General features: G+C 26.2%; 1 pseudogene; it reads right to left on the reverse strand.

Moving 5' to 3' along the window:
* Positions 1 to 5166: 5166 nt before the first annotated feature.
* Positions 5167 to 6063, reverse strand: LOC147078758 (uncharacterized; annotated as a pseudogene).
* Between the last annotated feature and the right edge of the window lie 1186 nt (positions 6064 to 7249).

Below are 7249 nucleotides of genomic sequence, written 5' to 3' on the forward strand. Positions count from 1 at the left end.
AATTTACAAATTTTTTCAATATATAAAATCTCTTAAAATTACCTTATATAAATAATACGGATCAATAATCGGACTTCAATATAAATTGTACAAATAAAATCTAAAATACGAATTTTATTCGATAAATTAATTTTAAATAGTTGTGAAACTTTTCATACATGATAAACCGTACTATAAATTCTAGAAAAAATGATTACATGAATTATAACTAAAAAATATTTGATACTTAATTTTTAAAAAATTCAAAGTAATGGAAAGAAAGTATGTATTTATCATAAATTAAATTTCCCTTTTAAAATAGATTTATAACACTTTCCTAAAAGGTTCCCTTTCTCAAAGTTTACGTAAACTTTTATTGTTGTATAGAAACTAGAAAAAAATTACGTAACATAATCAAGCTATTAATATAAAAGGGCTCCTTGAAATTTATTTTGGACACGTTATTACTATATAAATAGCACGTATATTTTATTTTTAGAATTATATTTACACAAATTATTTACTTTAAAATAGTTAGAAATTTTCAAATGTACTAGCATAATATAATAGTAATATGTCAGGAAATAAGTAAAGCGAACATCGTTGTAAATTTGATAGAATTTTCGATTAAATTAAAGCGCCAATAGATTAATATTGAAATTAAAACACAACAATTAATAAAAATAAATGAAACGTGTAAATTATCAAATAGAAATTCAATGCATAAAAAAGAATCGCAATTTTTTAAACTTTACCATAAATCAATAAACTACGATAAATATATAGATATGCCAATATCATGTACTATTTTCATTATTCTATATATGGGTTAAGTTTTTTATATATATTTAGACGTTGATAGCCCATTAGTAATATAATACGATGCCTTGATACACCTTCTGACACCTTCCCACAATCAATCTTCATCGGATGTTCGTCTTCCCTCAAATGAGATGAGTTAAAGTGTTTTTGTTATATTTTTTTAATATTTTATACGTAGGTTAATCTTGTATATTAATTTTAGATTTTCTCTTAAAGCATAAGATGATAAGTTTGCTGTGGCACATATTATATATTCTATTGGATATATCCTCTTCTCTTACATCTTCTTTGAAATACCCGCCTTTTTAAAGCCAATTAGTTTAAAGGTTTTACACAATCCTATAGCTTGAATATCTAGTTCGAATTTATTTTTGACTTTAAGTTCTTTGAGGTTCTTTTTATGAATCATATTATATAGGTTCGACATATAAATATTATGGTTTATAATAATCCATATGGATACAAAAATTATCCCATATGTTATAACATGGGACGGTGCGATGACACGATATTATAGAAGGTACCTGAAGGAACTAGATGTCACGAACCCGGTTGAGGCATATATTCAAACCTTGGAATTGAGAAAAACCCTTGAATTAATAGGTCTCGAAAGAAGGTGGGGTATTGAAGAAGATTTTGTAAAAGAGAAGATAGCCGAAAGTATAAATACGCTGTGCGTACAGAGAATCAAGCAAGCTGTGCCTGAGAACAAAAACTAAAATTATGACTATAATATGGCCCATAAATAAAAAATAAATCAATATGGATAGTTCTGTAATCTAATATATTGCTGATAAATAAAAACAATCTAAACTTATAATTACTATAATACAAGCCCAAAGTTATAATCTATAAAAATGAAAAAAAATAAAAGAAGAAAGCACATAAATTTTATATTGTTTTGATAATTAAATTTATCTATTTGATATTAGAATGAAAACTACCGTGATTTTTATTATAAGAGAATATTCACGAGGTATTTCCTGACTCTCTATGACGCTATACCACAGATGGGGGTTGATATTTGTGTTTCATATGCTATTGACGCTTTTATATTTAATTATGGGTATTATTTATGTTTAGCTTTATTAATTGATCTTTGTATAATTTTTCAACTTATAAATTTATTTCAATTATGAGAGGGGCTCTTTAATCACAATGAACTCTCATATGGGTTTATGTTCATTTATAATGCATATAAAAAAATTAAAATTTCCAAAACCATTTTATAATTCACAAATTTTTTCTATTCTTAGTCTTTTGGATTTATTTTTCGTTTTTTTTTGCATTATTTTCTACTTTATTTGCTTGTTTACTCGCTGTGGTTTTTAACGTATCTCGACTTTTGATTTAGTAAAATACCAAAAAATTTTTAACGGAAAGAATATTTGTACTACAAAAGAATTTTTTTATGCATTTTTCAATGTTTATAAAAATATATATATAAAACGTATTTATTGAGACATATTTATCACCTTGCGCCTATTTCATAATTATAAAAATCAAGTTTAACCTAAACCGTATTTATTGTGACATATTTATCACCTTGCGCTTATTTCATAATTATAAAAATAAAGTTTTTACTTGATATATTCAACAACATATCAGTTTTTTTAGTTATATTATATTTTATTATTTTTCTTGATTTTTTTGAAAATTTGTACTTGATCCAAAAAAATTTAAATTTAGACACACAATAAATTCGATCAAGTCAAACATACTTGAAGTAAGAGTTTTAAAAATACATTTAATTTATAAAAAAATTCTAGTTTTAAATATAGTAAAGACATAAGTATTTATATTTGAATCATAAAAAATTACTTAAAGGGTAAATCGAAACCATGAACGAAACAGATGATGTGTATTCAATCTTGTTCTTTTCAATAACAAACGTGTATGAAATTGATGTGTAGATAACATAAGATTTACCATCTAATAATTTAAAATTGGACGGCTAACTAATAATACGGTATAATAATAAAATAGAAAATAATGAGTAGAAAGAAAATATTTACAATTACATAGTTTAAAAATAAATAGGCAACTATGATATGATGTAATAATAAAATAACCAAGTCTTAAATGGTTACTTAGTGTTTTATTAAAAAATATATTAAATGAATATGAAGTTACTTGATAAAACAAAAAAATGAAAATGGAGCTACTAGCACGAAAAATGATACTGAAATCTGCAAATCAAAACAAGATAAGTCAATTCCATCAATAGCTTTTCTATAATATTTACACAAGAAATATAATAGAAAGCGGGACATTTATGTATTTTTCAATATGATTAATTTAGAATGTAAAAAAAGAAACTGTGAAAATATGATCACCTGGTTAAAGAACTCTATTTAATGACAAATATAGAACATTAATAGTACCATACAATAAAGTGGAATTGTGTGGTTACAGAATAGATACAATTGAATCAATGTGTTAGAAATACTGACTGAAGCAGAATCTCATTCATAAAAATAGTATCAGAAAACACTGGAATTCAATAAACTTGAAAAAGAAGGTGCATATTAGGTGTTTAGAAGATGGGTAAATTGATGATTAATAATCAAATATGTCTATATAACAATAATTGGTTTTGATTGAACAGTTTTAAATAGCTAAAAATCAAATTAACCTAAAAATAAAATCAATTTCTTTGAATTTAGCTTTGATTTAAAAATTTAATGACAAAGATAGAATATTATATGCATAAGCGATCCCAGATTTTTATATAAAAGGCGTATATTTATTTAAAAAAACAATTTTATTAGTGGCTATGTAAATAATTTACTATGTTAACTATGTGTCTTAATAAACTTAGTCTTATATAGATGTTCTTGCAGCTAAAAAATAATAAAAATTATTTAATAAACGAAAATTCCGTCATATATTCATTCAAATAAAAAAACATGAGGCCTTTACCATATATATCAAGAAATAATATACTGATATTTCTGCATAAAAAGTTGAAGTATAAAATGCGACCATATAAATAACATAACTAGTCAATTGTGTTTTTAAGGGGGGCTTTCGTATTTAATAGATCTCGCAGCTCAAATAATTAAATCGGTTGTATTTACATTTTTAATATCTACTGGCAAATGAACTATCTTTTATCTACAGATTTAAAACACTAATAGAAAAATTATTTATAACTTAGTATGAGGATGGTTACAAAACAGCAAAAGTCTTTTATTAAAGAATTAGAAATGACAAATGAAGCAGAAGCACGCGAACAAAATATAGAATTAATGAAAGCAATTGAAAAAATAAGTCTCGAAGGAAATGAATATTGATGAATATTGTAAAGATGATAATTTTGGAGAAATGTCAGTCAAATCTTTTCAAAGAACATTCTGAGGTTTTTTTTGAATAATTAAGTATATAAAAATCAAATTTACACATAAATAAATAAAAATGTATTTTTACACACACTAGGAATTGAAAGAATATTAAATAAAAACTATTTTCAGGTCTAAATAGGTTTTGGCAAGCAGATACAACATAACAAAATCAAATATTTACCCCCAATAAATCAAATATTTTAATTATACCAAATTTTGTAGTATATTATATGGTGATAACACAATAATATTAAAGTTATCAAATAAATCCAAGTTCCAGACTGAATTGAGGCATATATTAAAAATATAGGATTGAGGAAAACCGTTGATCAAATGTTCTTGAAAAGAGGAGATGTTAGGAAGAAGATGTAAGCGAAAAAAATATGTCAAAATTATAGATAAGAAGAAAATGTGGGAAATTAATCAAGCTATGCTTATAGATAGAATCTAAAATTACGATATTAAAATTTACTCCTAAACGCTTAAATAAAAGTATGTATATTTTCAATTAAGTCATAACATACCATAAGTCTTATGTTAATGAGGTGTGTAAAATAACAGGAGCGGTGATACATGCTCAACATTATTGTGGAAGAAACCTGAAATAACAAGTCTTGAAAGTAGAATATTTCGATGAGGATGATGCTGGAAGAATTATAAGTATGTATTTGTATATAAATTTGAATAATAAGCCTTGAAAGGTGGATATTTATGGAAGAAGGCTGTGGGGAGTACAAATATAGATTTAGAAAGAAACATTAATCAATATGTATTAAACAAAATATATTCATAAAGTAAGATTTTGACGATAGTGTACAGTAATAACTATTACCTAATTACCTATAGAGTCATCTATAGCTTTGCTTGATTTATAAGAGACAATAAGATAAATTAAAAAGTAAGTAAATTTTATTTTTATTTAATAACATTGAAAAAAGTTTGAATTCTGCATCCTTTATTTCAAGAAAAAACTTTTTGATATTACAGGTAATGTAAACAACTTATGGGTTTTAATATGTATTTATATAAAATAATCGGGAATTTTCTTTTCATCGTCTGGTTTTGGGGCCTGTTCAAAGACAAGAAATTCATTCGTGCCATTTTCATCGACTTCTAGAACAGTGCCCATATTTCCGCATCGATAACAATAATTTGGAGCACTAAAAACAGTGACGCAAGTTTTATCGTGATGCCACATATACCCACCCATCATTAATTGATGAGCTCTAGCTACAGTTTTAATAGAATTAACTTCATTAAATTTTTTAGTCACATCAGGTCCAAAAGTAAAACCTGCTCCTCGTGGGGAATTCCCCCATCCAGTCTTTTCATCAGGATCTGACCACAATAGATCACACATCATTCCATTATGCGGAACTTCTTTCTTTCTATCCATTTCTCTTACACTATCAATTTTATCAAAGCTCGGACTAAGACCACCATGACAACAAAACATTTCATTATTAACTAATGCAGCTACGGGAAAACAATCAAAGAGATCGGTGAACATTCTCCATACACTCCCACCATTATACTTTCGATTACACTCATCGTAGAATCCGTACACTTGTGTTATTTGACGAGATTCATGATTGCCTCTAAGAAGATGGACATAATGGGGATGCTTAAGTTTTAGCGCTAGTAGAAGACTAATAACTTCTAGACTGTGATGACCTCGATCGACATAGTCACCTAGAAAAAGGAATTGCGTTTTTGGTGGAAGACCACTTACTTTGAAAAGTTCGAGTAGATCTTGGAACTGACCATGAATATCTCCACATACAGTTACTGGTGATTGAACGTTCAAAACATTTGGTTCGTTTAGTAATACTTCTTTGGATTTTGATATTAGTTCTGATAATTCGTTTTCTGTAAGAAGCTGGCAGCGGAAAAGTTTTTCAAGGAACTCATCTATCATTATAATGAAGGGAGAAATTAAATTTTACAGGTTTTGTTATAAAATAAGAAATGTGAGCATAGGATTTTCAACTCAGCATATATCATTAGTAGGAGGGGAGAAATTAAATTTACACGTTTTGTTTTAAATAAGAAATACAAGACAAGGATTTTTAGTAAACATAAATTATAACTAGGATGGGCAGATTTAATTTTGCAGGTTTGTTTTAAATAAGAAATACAAGACAAGGATTTCTAAGTGAACATAAATTATAACTAGGATGGGCAGATTTAATTTTGCAGGTTTTGTTTTAAATAAGAAATACAAGACAAGGATTTCTAAGTAAACATAAATTATAACTAGGATGGGCAGTTTTAATTTTGCAGGTTTTGTTTTAAATAAGAAATACAAGACAAGGATTTTTAGTAAACATAAATTATAACTAGGATGGGCAGTTTTAATTTTGCAGGTTTTGTTTTAAATAAGAAATACAAGACAAGGATTTCTAAGTAAACATAAATTATAACTAGGATGGGCAGTTTCAATTTTGCAGGTTTGTTTTCAATAAGAAATACAAGACAAGGATTTCTAAGTGAACATAAATTATAACTAGGATGGGCAGATTTAATTTTGCTGGTTTGTTTTAAATAAGAAAGCTAGAATCAGTTTATAATATCAGTATTTTCTTAAACAATATATCACCTTTGGTATTGGGTGAGAACACTCGGTGTTGTAAATTTATTTATCTTGATTTTAAATTTCTTAATAGTCGTTTAATTCAATTTGTTCATAGGTAAACTTTAAGGGTTTGTATTATAAAATTCAAATATATATTATTGAGCGGGTTTAAAACATAATGTCTTGTTTAAAATTTATTTATTTTAATGCTAAATTATTCGTTATAATCTATGTTTTTGTTCACAAGCACAACTTGCTTGATCTCTCGTGCGCACAGCATACCAATTCTTTCAGCTATTTTCTCTTTCTATAGTCTTATTCAATACCTCTATGTCTTGTTTACAAGGGTATTAGATTTTAAAATCTCTTATAACAAATATATTGAATGAACTTGTAAAAAAATTTGTTTTTCAATAAATAAAATTCCGAAAAATTTGAATTTCATTTATTTATTTGTATATATCTTTTTTTATAAAGTTTACTTATGGCTATTATTTACTTTTTGCTTAACTGATGCATCCTGCGCGTA

Source organism: Rhyacophila brunnea, unplaced genomic scaffold (genome assembly GCF_057557595.1).
Source record: "Rhyacophila brunnea isolate RB1 unplaced genomic scaffold, BYU_Rbru_1.0 scaffold_109, whole genome shotgun sequence".
Classification (NCBI taxonomy): domain Eukaryota; kingdom Metazoa; phylum Arthropoda; class Insecta; order Trichoptera; family Rhyacophilidae; genus Rhyacophila; species Rhyacophila brunnea.